The sequence below is a fragment of the Rhopalosiphum maidis genome, chromosome 3 (genome assembly GCF_003676215.2).
Source record: "Rhopalosiphum maidis isolate BTI-1 chromosome 3, ASM367621v3, whole genome shotgun sequence".
In the NCBI taxonomy this organism is placed as follows: Eukaryota; Metazoa; Arthropoda; class Insecta; order Hemiptera; family Aphididae; genus Rhopalosiphum; species Rhopalosiphum maidis.
The window spans coordinates 60,902,700-60,919,671 of record NC_040879.1 but is presented as its reverse complement, the minus strand read 5'-3'; positions in this window follow the sequence as shown (position 1 = coordinate 60,919,671).

The window sequence follows — 16,972 nt, the reverse complement described above, 5'->3', positions numbered from 1 at the left end:
TTGATAGTACAATGAACAGAGCAAACAGAGAGGTCAAATATAAATCCCATTTGGAATATAAAGAATTTAAATATAAAATTATATTTAGCATATTTTAAGGTTTTTGCTTATTTAAACATATTTATATATCATATACATTTTTAGTGCTTTTTCTTTGAATATTCTGCAAAAAAAAAAAAATGTATATATATATTATATTGTTCAAAAAAATATAATTTAAAATTTAAAATATACCATATATTTTACCAACTTATGTAAATATTGTGTACTTTCTTTACGATATAATAGCTTTGTGCTTTTCGCCGCCGATGGCAATCTTAATACTGACTTATGATTTTGTTTATGTTTAAGGATTGGATGACATTGATATGGAAGCGATATAACTATATAAAAAGAGAAAAATTAATAATACGAATAATAATAAATTAAAAATTTCGATAATTTGGTCAACACTTTTTTGTTTTTTAACATATTTAGTAATTTTTTGATGAATATTTATATGTGCTTAATAAGCACTGCTTATATTAGAGCTTTAAATTCCTAAGCTTAAACTTATTGCCCAATTTTACTATGTCATATTTTATAGTCGTATTAATATGGACATTGTGTACAACTCAGTACTCAAATATTTCTATATTTAATTATATAATATATTCGTAATTTGTAATGTAAAATAATTATAATAATACCAATAATTGTTTATAATTCGAGAAAAAAGCTTAGTATAGTTTATACCACACAATATTTGATTTGCGTATTATTTTGTTTTTGGCGTGTGTCTAAAGGGCTGCTCTGTGTTGATAATTACATAATCTAAACAAAAGAATAAGTTAGTGCCACGCTCATAAATATCTCATATTTTGTTATGAACATTTTACACGTCACATTTCTACGGTCATGTCATTATTTACACGCATACCTAAAACATTAATTTCGGCGTCAGATGTATTTATGATGTTTATAGTTCCAAATCTGTTTTATCTATATTAGTATCGAAATAAATGAATTCAATAACTGCGCAACGACAACGATAATTATAATATTATTTCGGTTTAGTTTTCGATTAATTCCGCACCAACTCTTTCTGATTAAAAATTGATAATCATAAAAATTATGGTGGTAATAAAATTAATAGAGAATCAATGTTCAAATCAGATTAAACACGTATCAGGGTATATATAGGATACCTATATACCTTTATTAGTTTATTATATATTTATGATTGAAAAAGGAAAATTATTTGGCAACCAAGAGAACTACAACTAGTGCAACAGCTTTATTATAATGCGTCTATAAGAAAATATTATTATAAAATGGAAAGAATAAGAAATTTAGGTCACGAAATGTTGTAAAAAAATAAAAATATACTTAAGGGTTTAATTTAATTTTTATGATTGCGAGTTGTTTTAGCCAACAGCTAAAACAGCATTTTATTTTTTTCTAAATTTAAACTTTTAGTTAAATAAATTTTAACAACAAGATTAAGTATGAACATTTTTCACTCGTATTTTGTTTAGACATGTAAAATAAAATCTAAAAATATTCAATTTAGAATAATATTAAAAAATTAAAAAATAGTGAAAGCCGCATAGAATAAAATGTACTGTTTTATAACTGTACACATTTTCTTAATCCTTAGAATAGATGAAAATTACTCATATTAATAAGTGAGTTTTGAATAAGTCACTGTTGTATTAGGTAGGAGTTTTTTCATGAACTAAAAAAAAAAAATGATAGGTAAGTACATAAATATGAAATCTTCACCAAAGCCTAAAATGATTTGTTTTCGATAATATTATGAAATGTAATGCATAATAAAATATATTTATGTCGTAAGAGGAGATCGGGGAGGGAGACCTGAGTATGAGCTTTTGTCGATTTTTCCTTATATAATACTTTTTTCATCCTATAAAATACCTATACTTATTATAATATCTAAAATTATTTTGCGTAATATTTATAGATCACAGAAAATAGAACGACGAAGAACTTTGATTATTTTCTGATAATATTATAGTTCTGCGTACATTTATGTTAAATTACAAGAACTTTTATTAAAATATATATATGTCGCATACACTTAATGTAGTCGTATTTTTGATTTAAATGGATATCCATTTCATAAAATGGAAACTCTTATTTTACACTTTGTGTAATATTTTACACAATAATAATAATTACATCAATAGGTAACTTTTTGTGAAATCGGAATAATAACTTTTCGTGTTATGAAAAAATACAATCAGTTTAAATTAAGTTTAATTTTTAATCTATTACATTTATTCATGATTATTATAATTATTTATAATGGTAATGAATAATTATAAGAATATTATTTATTTTTAGAAATATTAGAATTATGACAACGACTGTTACACTTTACAGAAGCTTTAAAACAAGCACATCATTTTGATTAACATTGGCGTTTACAAATACAACTTAAAAAACCTTGTCCCCCCAGAAATATGAAATATTTTAACAATTAATTACATTTTTATTTTGGTTGCTAAGATCTCTTAAATTATTAATTGAACCTCATTTTTAGTAGGTGGTTTTTTCCCAGGTTTGTCTACGTAGTGAGCATTTAATTTTTCAGAAAATTCAGAAAATGAACCAAATTCCATTTTATATAAAATAATTATTTTGTAATAAACGGTAATATACGGTTCGCATCAAGTCAGAGAACGTACTGGCATAATATAAAAATGATATAATATAAAACTTTTCCAGAATGTTCCATAGTCATATTACTCTCATACAATTGATCCGATTATTTATCGATAACATATTAGTAGAACAGCATAGGCGTGCGCAGACCTAAATTTCGGGGGGTGCCTACAATTTTTTCGGGCCCTTTTCTTAATTTGGGCCCTCTCTTAAAAAGACACGAGCATATATTAATAAACTATAGTGCACGAATAAACATTACTTACATTATATCACTATTAATAAGTAGTATTACTAGTACCAAGAAATATAATATATTTTATTACGTAGTTGGATCTAAAATCTATTTTCAAGATAATTGCAATATTTATTTATTATTTTTACTATTATAGTCAATAACATCTAGCTGTTATAATCATAATAAGTTTTACCACGCAAATTTAAAATAGTTTATGTTGTATTATTTTTTTTATCCCGAAACATCATTTTTTTAGAACATATTTTAGAAAAAATACCATTTTTATTCTAGTAACATTAACTAAAATACGGACCCATATAATATATGCTATTGGATTTAAATTTTAGGGCCCCAATTACATGTCGGGGGGTGCCCAGCCACACCAGGAACCCTCCGTGCGCACACCTATGTAGTACAGTACTACAGTAAATTCTATAATACCTATTTAGTATCTTAATGCCTACAATTTAAAGGTACTAGATTCGTGTTATAGTATCAATGTTATTATTTCGATTTCACAAAAAGTTACCTATTGATGTAATCAATTTAAAATATTACACAAAGTGTAAAATAAGAGTTTCCATTTCATGAAATGGATAAAATATATGTCCATTTCATGAACTAAAATTTGACTTACACGATATGATCGTAGTTCATGAAATGGATATCCATTTCATGAAAAATACGATTACACTAAGTAGATGTGACGTATACATATATATTAGGTATTGTGTAAGGTAATTAAAAACAGTGATGCTCAAGTTTTTTTTATTCGGTGAGCCATAATTATAAAATTATATTGCATTTGTTTGGGACACCGATAATTAAAAAAAAGTTATTTTAAATACCTTAGAAATAATAGTATTTTGTACTAGGTTTAAACTTAAAAATTGGCCATGGGCCATTTCCAAGGACTTGGCGGACCACATGTGACTCCTCGCGGGACACAGTTTGAGAATCATTGGTATAGACGATCAATATAACAACTGAAAATGTATAGCTGAAGTTCATCAACATCTAAAAGAAGTGTTGCTGCTATGCAACGAATACAAATGTGATTTAGGAATTCAATGGCTTTAAATAGATTTAATGTGCTTTGTGATATTTATATTGAAAAGGGGATAAAATTAATAATTAGTTTTTAATAAAAACACCTACTTACCTAATACCTATTATATGTTTGCTATTAATTGAACATAACTTTATCTATTTAGACGATTGTATAGGAGGTACTAATTCACTTATTAGGTATATCATCAAATATACTTATCTACCAATATATATGCTTATTTAAAATAAATCAAATTAATGTTATTTTTATATTTTTAGTTAAATTAATTTGGTATTTATGCAGTCTTTTAAACATTATATATATTATAAATATTTAGACACAATAGTTTTGAAATTATAAACATACCATATGGATATGTTGCAGATGAAATTATAGTATTATGCAGAGAGTGATTGATTGGAAGACTTGTAGTCTAAGCATTTGAAATGGCTTAGCATACCAAATTTGAATTACATTGACCCAAATAGATCTTGATGAGTATTTTTATATTTTTATTTTAAATAGATTTCTATTTAAAACTATGATTTTATAACAAAGTCAATATATATACTTGTATAATATTAAGCATTTTTCTTTTAGATTTCATGTAATTGGTGCGGTGAGGGGTTACGGATTTTCTTGACGTAAATGGAATTATATATTGATTTATCTGAACTAATTTTAATTATTCGCTGGATGAAATCAATTATCAGTTAAATTACTTACCTTTAAATACCATTCAATCCTAGTACCTCAATCACATATATTCATACATTTTAACGTTAAACTATATTCTGCAGTAGTCAGTTGTAATTGAATTAAAAAAAAAAAAACAGGATAACTCGCTGTATTGGATAGTACCTAGGTGTCGAGTATACTTCGAAAATAATTAGGTAACTGTTTATGGAGACATAAACCTAATCCTATTCGAACGATTTATCAAATATCAGATAAAATTTCCAAAATGTATACGTTATTCCGTCTTGGAACTTGTCGCATAATGTTGGTGGCCGGTGGGCCAACTTCATAACTATACGCATAACTTTAAATAAAAATTTAATAATAAATCACTCAATACAAACAATGATTCATAGCGGTATATCAGCCTTTATTTCTACAAGAATATTTTACAATTTATATTACTTTTAGTAATTCAATTTTTTTTTATTAGCTATTTATACTGTATGTTGGTGTGTTGAAATAATTCTCAAACATTCCATATATTATTGTTATTATAATATTATAATTTATAAGACACTGCACTGTTTTAAGAACAATGATACAACTCGCAAAATTCTATTTTTAGTAATCAACGATTCAAGGATTTGTTGGAATCCTATAAATTTAATTTCTATTCAATTTTAATTTTATTGCAATATAAAAATATAAAAATCATTGTCAAATATTTCAGATGAAAATACCAAGAAAATTTTTTTATTGAAATCGATGGTAAATATAATGACTTATGAGTTATAACATTATTTGTGAATTATTGTGATTAAAATAGACATGTTTTTTTATCACGTGTCTATCCACTCCTATCTAAAATATATAATATTATAATATTATAATTTATAATCGTAATGTTTAACTTAAATTCCCATTATTATTATTATTTCAAATGAAATGTTTAAATAGTACTATTCAATTAAAATTCTTGCTTAAATATCTAAATGAATTTATGATAGAATAATAAATAAAAAAAAAAATAATAATAAATATCACATTTTCTCATTAATTAAATTTTTTATTAAAAACCAGGTCCTTAATCAATAATCCATGAATATAAAAACTATACATTATTCATTCTACCATAATACAGGTAAGATAATGCTGTAACAAATGAAATATGCTTTAAATTGTATAAATCTAAATAAAAACGATTTTTAAATCATAATATTATTGTAATGTAATAAATAGGTAAACAAATAAAAAAAATTTCTTAATAGCGTTTTGAAAATAGAATTTACAAATTTAGTTGCTATAGAAAAATTGTAGCATATGACGTACAGAGAATGTAATTATTCATTACTACACTGCACGATCAAAGAAATTGGATGAAAAAAAGTGATACAACATTGCGTTAACTTGTTTTTATATTCATAATATGCTTATTTTAAGTGTGTAATTAGATAATGCCAGTTTTCTTCCACGAGACTTTTTGTGTTAATATTTATGTCTATAAATTGTTATTCAGAAAAAAATTTCTTATCCAGTATTTTACCAAATTAGTTTTTTTTCCAACTTTCGATGTCTACTTTTAATCCTAGAATATTTTTTTAGGAACAATGTTTATAGAAAAATGTTTCTCAAAACAATCTACTACGGTTTTAATACATCATAAAAATCTGAATATTCCGTTCTGTTCACTTTAAATGGGTTTTCAGTTTACTGTTAGAACCGACTTAAATTAATGTCAGGTAGATTCTGTATTGTTAAACAAATTAGTGATTTCTTAATTTGTTTTTTAATAACTGAGTGTTCAGTATGTCGTTAACATTTTGAGTATAAAAACCAGTGAGTGGTAGCATCAATATTCAAACTTGTAGTAGCCCTGTAGCATACAATTATAATGAAGTGTTAAATTTATTTTGTTTCGAGCACGTCTGAATAAATAATGACTTTATTTTTTCGAGTACTATATACATTCTGATAAAAATGTCACGATCGTTTATTGGATCACGTCGTCCTCTATTTGCTTCGCTTTCGTTCCAAATATAATAAAATGTTTGTGCCAAATCACAAATTTTAAAATTGTAAATTAATAAGTCCATAGACCTAAAAACAATAGTGATACAATATCCATATTTATATTTAAATAATAATTAATGACGACTGACTATAAATTAATATCTATATCTGCAAATTATATATATTATATAACTATATGAGTATTCGTTTTTGAAATTTTTAACCAATCAATAATATTATGCAATAATGCAATATGTATTTAGTATTATACTCTAAATAAATAACCATCATACAAGTTTGTATAAGCTGATGAAATAGTATACAATTAGAATAAACACAGCACAATTTATGCATTTAATATTGGTTTTTTTACGTGTAATATTATCGATTCAATCAATCAAGAACATAATGTAACAAGTCAAAATATAAAAATAGTTTTGAGCTGTGACACTATATTTGTGTTTGAAAATAATTCGAAACCCCAAAAAAACACGACATAGTAGAGGTTTTAGATTAGTTTAAGCGAAGTCACGTATAATTTTGTCGTATAAACGTAAACAAAAACTAGACATTCATCTGCTATAATCAATCAAAATACGAAAATTGAAAATGTTGAGTTGTCACTATTTTCAAAGTAGTGCGATATGCCGATATACTATTGTTGCTATAACGTATAATAAGCCAATATAATTTGACGCACGCAATATATAATCGAGTAAATACGTCAGAATATAATTAGCATAAAATGAGTTTAAATATTTTGTATAGAAAATAATAGTTTAAATTAGAATATTATTATTGATTGAATCCTGCCGTCCCCTCAACCCTCCCCCTGGAAACGCTACTAATATCTGTTATAAGAAATTTAGAAATGACCGTTTCATTCGGTAAATAATTTTATTTTAAATAATAATACATATGAGTATATTCATACACATGTATAAAATAATATAAATACATATATTACATACACATATTATGTGTGTATCATATTTTTTTGTATTTTGATATTGTTCATTTTTTTATATTTTTCTTTTATTTAGAAATGTAGGTATATAAACATTTTGTAAAATTTTCAAGTTTCGCGATAATATTTTTAATAATAAAAAAAAAAACAAAATTAATTTTGTCAAAAACTAGATTTGTGAAAATATTCTATTGTTTCAGTAATTAATTTTTATTTTTTTTCTAGATTATTTAGACTTTTGAGACCTCGAAATACCTATACAAACTACATAAAATTAACTATTAGAAATTTACCACAAAGTTGAAGATTGAAGCAATTTTACTGTTCTAAAAAGTGTCGTCAGACGTACACAGAAAAAACACACTACATTGTAAAACCAATACATTCATCACTCTGCTTAGAATCTAAAAAAATTATGTTTTTATTTGATTGAACATGTTAGGATCAATTCTTTATTTTGGACAGTGAGCCGGAAGAAATAAAACACGTACGGCTTGTTGTAAATTCGCTGTCTGAAGAAAATCCCAAAAGTCAATTCGGAACGTTTCAAATAGTGTTTATTGGTTGTAAGGTACGCATTCTAGGCGGTGCTTCTGTGTCGTTAACGCGAATGTATTATGTACGTGCGGAATAAGTTTTATGGCCTCCATAAATGGCAAGAACGATCCAATTATTTTGAATTTTTTCTATACACTCCAAGAAATTCGATGGTTAAATTAACTCTCACTGTGTACTACATTTATCCAGAATTTAACTCGTCGATTGAGATTAAAAATTAGAACGTTTTAGGGTGTCTACAACAATTTATTATTATGATAATATTAAAATGTTTTTAAATGTCTTTGTAGGTCACCACCGAACAGTGCAGCGTGTAAATAAGTGGAAATATTATTATTTATTATGACCGCGATAGAAATCATCAACAGGTATTCATATAGAACGCCAAATCATTTCTCGTTTGTTTTATGTTGTAGTTACCCGATGACATATAAAAGAAAAGAAATGTCTTCGCGATGTCTGTATAATATAGCCATAACAACTGCGCATTTTCACACGACGATTTGCTTTACAGCCAAGGCCGTATATTATATCTAAGGATCAATGCAAACATACATTTGTTGTAATTCGTGCTAATTTTAGTCAATACGACGGCTATTTTTAAATTTTTTTCTTACTAGAGATAACGCACCGACAGCTGCTAAATTTTCTTAAACATTTTTTTTTACTTTATAGTAATTTCCATGGGCATTTTAATATACAAAGTCATTCGTCACAGCTTTGAACTTCGTTTATAATAAACAAATATATTATGCAAATGCTTCATTATACATATAATATATTTTAATGATAGTACCTTCAGTAATATGCGATTGATAACTTTGTGAATTTTTTTAAAAATTGTACACGTTTTTATGCGGATAATAACTATAAAATATTCCTCTTAGTGTATAGGACGTATAAATAATAACGAGAACGTTGGGTTCTATCAATGGATGGTCTCCCGCCTCATATTTATCATTGTTATATTCTTTCTTGTTGTGTAAATATGTACATATTTTACTTATTACGCCTTAAAGTTGAAGTTTAGTTCGTAAATATACTTTTAATACAAATAGAATAATGAAAAAAACAAAATTAAAAGAATGAAAATTTGGAAATAAAAAGATCATACAAATAAAGAAGAAAGAGAAAGAGAGAGAGAGATGGTGATTAAATTAATTATTACCGGGTGCATTTACAATTGTTATTACCTTTATAGCTGATAGTGAATTAAAAACAGTCGACTACTGACTGTTATACCTATCGTTATATGCATTACTTACCATAACATAACTTAAAAATAATAAGTTAAAGTAGGAAATCAAACAAGAAATGTAGTTTTAATACATTTTTAAATCTCTACACAACTTAACATCGTAATTTATTTATATGCACGTCGTACGAGTACGGGTAATGTATATTGTTGTAATATCATTCAATAATGTTTTTAATAGTTATTTAAATTGCTTAAAAATGTGATTATAACCTTGGTAGTTGGTTCATTGGTTGTACAATATGTAAAATATATTGTCTAAAGTATTCTTATATTACCCATATGAAGCTAAATCTGCAAAATGTATGAAATAATTTAATTTATGTTAGTGATAAATAATAATAATTATTATAACTTGTAATACCTTATAATAATCAACGATAATGATAATTATTGTATATTTTTAAAGAAAAACGTTAAACAATAATTTATCGTTATAGTTGCTCGTTTTATTGGCGTTTCACTCTATCACTAACATCACCCATAAATCGTTAGGTTTAAGTCAAATTATATAAGGGCGTATTTAATGCATTATGCAATAAGCTACTGAAATGACATGGACCATTTGTAAAAATCTCTGAAAATGATAATGAAATTTCAATACTATATTTTATTTATTTTTTTGTTTAAATTTCATTAAAATTATATATTAAATTTTGTTAAAGACGCTGGCGAAACAACATCCTCTTAATAAAGTCAGTGCGAGGCTGTTGAAGTAAGCTTATCGAATTAAATTTGTTGAATAAATTAGTCTGCAGAGTTGGGGCTGTTGCTTATACAAAAACCTAAAAATAAATTTTCAACCGTTGTCTTAATGAGATCATTTATATTTTCATTACGAACAGACGTCATAATAATAATAATAATAATAATAATATTACAAAAAAATATTTATGAGCGGATACTTTAACGTTAAGGTTAATTGCAGCGTCTTGTTGAAATGAAATCTGTTGACAAATTTTATTCATAATAGGTACTTGCAGGTATCTACTACCTGGGTTGTGCAGGGCGTCGGCCATCGTAAGCCAGCCAAAGTAGGTGTTTACGAAAAGTTCCCGGTTTCGTTTTAGGTTAATTAATTCATTTTTATTAAAACAATTTTTATGATTTAAATATAACGACCCGGTGACGACGGTGACGGTACTGGTGTTATTGTGTACACGGTCAATTGTGTAGTCGTAGTGTATGCATACGATTCACGACGAAAATATAGTTTTAATTATTTTATATTAAATAATAATGAACGTGACAGAAAAAAACTGACTTTTTTAAGTGTGCTCATAATATTGTGCTGTATAAAATAAAATTACTACTAATTTAATGACAAACGAATAAAGGTGCTCCTAATGTAGGTATCAATAACATTGTCTGTGGATTTCTATGGCGTCGGACCGTAGTAATTTTAGATCTGTTAAATCGTTTTTAATTTCGCTATTCGTTCGGCGAAAAAATACAAGTTATCGTGAATCGTAAACGGGAAATCGAAAATCATTATCATTCACAGGTGTTAATCGTGATTATGTGTTTTACACAGTAGGTATGTGAATACACCAAATCATGTTCCGTAGAAATATTCAGTATTAGACGCTTCAACGCTGACACCACAGCACGTTGAATATCCTCCAAACTATCATAGAGTCGTAGAGGTGTTCTTTTATGGGTTCCTTCAACTTTTGGAAAGAGCCTGCAGGAGTCCAGTGGCCGCAGACCATACCTCATATTATTATATTAATAATATAAACACACGTTGGCTCAGGTATTTGCTGCTTCAGTAGCATAGTTGGGATTTTTTTTTGAGAGATAGTGGCAGGATATATTTTTAGTATAGGGACATATTTGTTAACCTCTATTATAGTTATTCATCTCCGAAAAACCCTTAAACTCTATAAGCGACTGATTCCTTTATGAAATTGTCACTCGTCAGCGTACGTAATGTTTATTTGTTATACTATCTCAGACCCTTACGCTTGACATAAAAAATAGCTATGGTGATGTGTTGGTAAAGAAATCACTCACGCGTCTAAACTTGTAGCTTTTTTTTATTTTTTCAAAAACGAATTGGATTCAATTAAAGTTTGCAGGTCGTCGAAGACCAACACAACAGGACACGAACGGCCGTAGGTAGTTTTTAACAATACTTTCAGCATCCGAGACTACTGCCCATTGGCTATACTCTAATAGGATTAAAATAATCGACCACATTGCTCGAAGAGAGAATATGCCCATGTCAAGTACTCTGGTGTGTGTGTGGCGAATGGTTAGTAGTGATATTTTTTTTAAGATCAATAAGTAATGATTATTTTGATCTATTTTCCGTTGCTGCGACATCGTATAATATTACACTATGGAATTGCTATGAGAACGTAATGCAATTTAAAAGCTTTAATAGTTTATAATATCATACCAACAGATTGTTAACTGTAGCTGTACATTAGTGGTTATATAAGAAATTTAAAGTTAACGGTGTTTTGTGTAGATAATGACATTACTTACGTTTTTAGTAACAGACTATAATATAACAAGAAAGTCAAAAGTGTTTAAAAAAGTAAAAAAATAAAGATTTTTTACCTAAAATATTAAGTAGAATAAATAGAAAAAAATTAAAAATGTGACGTTTTCTCCAAAATGTAATCTTCTTACGGTTTTATAACTATTTTCGACTTTCGTCGTTATATTATAATCACCCAAGGAGTAGTAATTGCCAATCTGCATGTGTAAACGTCTTATTTTTTAAGGATGTCTGCATACACCCACAGCTTCATGTGTTGTTTCCGCTCCACTATCGTAAAACCATTGATTTTATAAACACTGTATAATACTCGTATTATACTGTAGACGCTAGTCATAGTACTAATGGCGCAACGTAGAAAATTTAATGTAACTAATTTTATAATTTCCTACAACTTTAATGTTGGATTCAATCGACCTCGTATTAATTATCGAACTTGAATTCAAGTTGCAAGAATATTATCTGTGTTTGTGTACGTTGGTTTTTTTTTTTTAAAGATTGATCGACTTTTAAATGAGTTATTAGTGTGTGAAATATTATGATAAAAAAATTCTCGTCAAAATTGAAATTGGAACAAACCAACGTACAAACACAGATCTTCAAGTTCGATAATAGATTATTGATTCAATTCGGAATTTTAAATTTTAATCTATTAGCACAAGATAGGTTCGGCTAAACGTAAATCTGCTACATCAAACGTTTGTAAGACATCGCGTTTTTTCGTTACCTAAAATTAATATTATTTTTAAAATTTGTAATTTGTCCATTATTTTTAATTTTATGATAACCACTTTTATACTGACCATATCACGATCTTGAAATTTTGCTTTAGAAATAATATTAATATCACACCTAGTTATGTGTATACTATTATGGATAAACAATTAAAAAACATATTTCTGTTGATCATAAAACAATTTCTTTTATTAGAATATTGGATACTTATAATATAGGAGCACATTAGATGTAAAGTTTGAAGATGCTAAAATAATTTATATTACACAATATCCATACTAGACCCGAGGTGGAATTTTCCCATATATTCTGCTAAGTCCCAAATACTTCACGCTCGTTTCATTAAAAATTATTAACAATTAATATAGGTATTTTAAATAAAACTAAGTCTTTAATTTTATAACGTAAATTTGTTTTATACATGTTTATTATATATTTTAAAGAGAGTAAATATAATTATTAAAACACATTTCTAAATGCAAATTTAAAATCCAAACCAAAATATTAACAAACGTCTAACAAATATACAACGTAGTAAGTTTATGTTTGGTAGATTTCGTATTTTAAGATTTAATGATAGAGTTAACTGAATTTTTATCAATCTTAAAGATTGTTTATTGTAAAAAATACAATTTAAAAATATATTGTTAATAGATAATTAAAATATCTAATCTGGCGGAAACCGGTGAAACGGTGACACTGTCCTCCACATAAAATTCTTTAACAATCTCTACCCCAAATTTGTCCTAACTTAAACTTACCAGAATACGTATTAATTGGTATTTATAGTTAGCTTCCCAAATTTTAATCATATTTACGCGCATGACAGTAAAGTAATGTATTACACCAATATTAATTATTTTGGTCAAAAGTATCAATATTTTTTTAATAGTATTTATAACATTTTTTAATTTTGATAATATTAAAATAAAAATCGAATATTATAAGAAGAGTTTAGGAGTTCAGTTTCAAATAAATGGAAAGTAGTTAAATAGTTTTCAAGTAAACTTTATAATGAACTCAAATATATTTTCATAAGTTTTATTCAACGACTAGAATAGTGGGAACGGTTGGCATAAAATAAATCTATTTTGGTAGAAAACATAGATAGGATTGAATCCTTTTAAGTTTGATATAATAAGACAATTCACTGTAATATTATAGCTATAACTGCTTAAAATTCTAAAATCGGTTTTTCTGAATGCCAATTTGCTTAGTTGTACGTAAAATGTTTGTAAGACAACATATGCAAGTAATATGTTTTTTTACATTTTCTAAAAATGTCATGAAATTGCCAATATAAAATACTTAAAAAACTTTATATAATATTCTTACTTAAACCATTTTTCTTTTACAGTGACACACAAACACTGCATATTATATTGAATATTATCTTTTAGTCAATCAGACTGCTGACATTAACACCTTGCCGGTTTTAGTACAACTGTTGGTTACATAGTAAATGGCTAGGACATGTACCATTGATGTATCTATAAATTAGCTAAACAATTTAATTGAGGGTTTCATGAAATTGAAATTTAAAATTTTTCTAAGTAATCGCCATGCATATATAAATAATAATATATTAAAAAAAGGTAGAATAAAAGAGAAAAACCTCTTTGATTTATATCGATTATAATAAATAGTTATGATAAAAAAAGTTTTGAGATTTTTCTTTTACATACATTTTACAATAACTTGTTCGAATCATTTCTATTGTTTAAAAACGATTTAGAACTAAAACGCATTTAAATAATAAAATGTTAAGAGTTTGATTCTAAAATAAAACAATCATATCAAATACTATATAAAATTATACTTCGATTTATCATTTAGTTTAAAATATTTAGACGATATACAATGAATATTAAAAAAAGCACTTCTTTATAATTTTTTTAGTAAATATTTTGTTTTAATGACAAACCACAAGGCCTCGTTAAATAAATCAATAATAATTAGGTGTTGCAATTACAGTGTCAAAATTTTATCTTTTTCGTAAAATTATTTATTTTTCGTTCACTTTGTTAGTGCACTTGTTAGTTGTTTATGGCAGAATTTGAACTGATACATTTTGTTATAATACATATTATTTTTCACTGTGTGCGATAATCGTTAGAACCACGGATAATCTCCGTTCCACACACCTCGAGTTATTTTCTTACGCTTTGCAAGCATAATGAAAGGATTCCGAGGACTTGACGTTTTATTAAAAGAATATTGTCAATCATTTTTAAATTCTTAATTTATGAACGTAAACACGGTTCTAAACCACTTCCGATGTTTAAAATATGCCACACTATAATCACGTCACGCAAGACTTACGAGTGTTTATTATTATATTTTTATTTATTACAAGATATACCGTTCAGGTAAAATATTGCATTTATGTAGATTACCGATTTTTAGATTTAGACCACTAGAAACTACGCGATGGCACTAAAAAAAATATACATACAATATATTATTATATTATACGTCTACCTATATGGTTTTATTATACGCTTATAAAAATAATATTCGTTCAAGTCATCAATCGTAAATCAAAAATTCTTTTGTAACTGTTAAGGAATAATAACAAAATAACAATGTGTATTTATTTTGCGTATGCGCGACAAAATTTATGGTGGCACACCGTCCGCGTACCTACATCCATGTCGGTATGTTTTCACTTAAATGCTATATTTTTTTATGTCGCCACATAGTAGCGAATTGAGTTGTGCAAAATAACTATATACATTTGAAATATATTTATCTGAAATATACATTTTTGTATTTTAAAATTATATTATATGTATTTTTAATAAAAATGCTGTCAATAGTCAGTATGTTTAATTTAAAACGTTTTAAGCAAAGGTATATTTTTTAAATGAAATATGATGAAATACATTTTTATTGAGATAGCAGATCGTGACATTTTATTTTATTTTATTGTCACACGCTTATTACATCATTTCAAGGTATTTGATCTAGAAAATTTTAGTGCAATTTTGAGAAAAATTTAATACATTAAATCTTAAACGATAATTCAAAGTTACTGGCAAGCAATGCAATCCCATTTATTCAAAACCATTGTATTGGTTATTTTGCAAGATTATTATATATATAAAGACGGTTTCACACAAATTAAAGAACTACTTATTAGCAACAACCTAACAACATTTATATATACTATAAACAAGACACTATTTACTGTGTTGTAACAATTACATTTTATGTACCTAATATACATTTCAATGAAATGCTAATTAGTAACGAGATGCGCTCGAACCTATTGCAAGGAAGACGATTTTTTTGGTGATTTTTATTTCTTATGATATCTAAAAAATTACTCAACTAAAAGTGTGGCCAACACGTCTCACCCACTCTTATTTATTCAACCTACACGGATGACAGCCAATCTGCTACCTGCAATGTGATGAACCTCCGTCAATCGAACATTTCACACTCAACTGCCTCGTATACAACGAAGAATGAAAAGTCTTAAGTCACACTACCAATATGAAGGAAGCATTAATAGGGAGATTAATATAGACACCGTTTTTTAATTTTTTATTTGTATAACTCCATTAATCTTATAAACCTATTACAATTCAATATTATCCTAAATGTAAATACGTATATAATATAATATAATATACTTTTATTATCTAAAAAAAATCTTATGTATCATAATCTATTATATTTGTATGATTTTTAAGTTAATATTACACTAATTGCCAGTGCCGTATCCGGGGGGGGGGCTTTTGGGCTTAACCCCCTCCCCCTGAAAACAAATCCTGGATACGGCACTGCCAATTGCCATAGCTGTCAAAGACTTAATAATAATAAAAAGTGTAGCTCGAGTTTTTCTTTTACACGCAAAACTATTTACACATGTAGTTTATGGGTGTGCGATGTATTTTATTAAAAATTTAAAATATCAATTTCCTCAAAAAGTGGCCGTGTGGTTTTTGCTGCTCTCAATATTTTAAATTAATAAATAATTATGATTAATTTACCTATTGGTTATTGGCATAAACTGTGACTAAACTTAATTTTAATTAGTTTCCTGATTAATATTTTATATTCTACTTATAATATGTATTATGTATACTGTAAAGTATATTTTTAAATTTATATTAGAATGATGATGCTTTTTGTATCTCTATTTTACTATAATAACTTTATTTTTTTAATTGTTAGCACAGAATATTTTTTTCATAATATATTTTATATTTTGTAGATTGTACATTTTTTAATAATCTTTTCGTAGTGTATATCTCAAATGAAAAATGTGTATATTTTGTATTTTAAGGTATAGT